Source organism: Sceloporus undulatus, chromosome 6, assembly GCF_019175285.1.
Source record: "Sceloporus undulatus isolate JIND9_A2432 ecotype Alabama chromosome 6, SceUnd_v1.1, whole genome shotgun sequence".
In the NCBI taxonomy this organism is placed as follows: Eukaryota; Metazoa; Chordata; class Lepidosauria; order Squamata; family Phrynosomatidae; genus Sceloporus; species Sceloporus undulatus.
The window spans coordinates 142,093,039-142,093,433 of NC_056527.1; the positions used below are offsets into that span (position 1 = coordinate 142,093,039).

General features: G+C 40.8%; 1 protein-coding gene across 1 annotated transcript in view; it reads left to right on the forward strand.

Moving 5' to 3' along the window:
• ARHGAP32 (Rho GTPase activating protein 32) overlaps positions 1-395 on the forward strand; it is a 305,906-nt gene that overhangs the window by 64,576 nt on the left and 240,935 nt on the right. The window lies entirely within an intron of this gene.

Below are 395 nucleotides of genomic sequence, written 5' to 3' on the forward strand. Positions count from 1 at the left end.
TGCCAAAATAAAGCTGCTTCGGGTCTCTTTGGAGGTATGCTATTTAAATGATGCATGGGTCCTAAGAGTCTGGAGGTCGCGCCAAAGCCACACTCCATTCCTAAGCACTGGAGTGCAGCTTTGGTGCAGCTTCTGGATTCTTAGGATGCATGCATCATTTAAACAGCATACCTCCAAAGAGATCCGAAGCAGCTTTATTTTGGCAGTCTGTAACAGGCCAAAGACTGTTTAGTTGGAACTGTTAATTGGAATACTTCCTGCTAGTGTTAGTGGAAAAAGTACCATTTATTTTGTTGGAGAAGGATAACAATGCTCATTCAATGTAACTTGTTGGTCAAGAGATTTACTTTAAATATTAATATCGATCCAATACAGGGAGAGGTGGGATACAAATA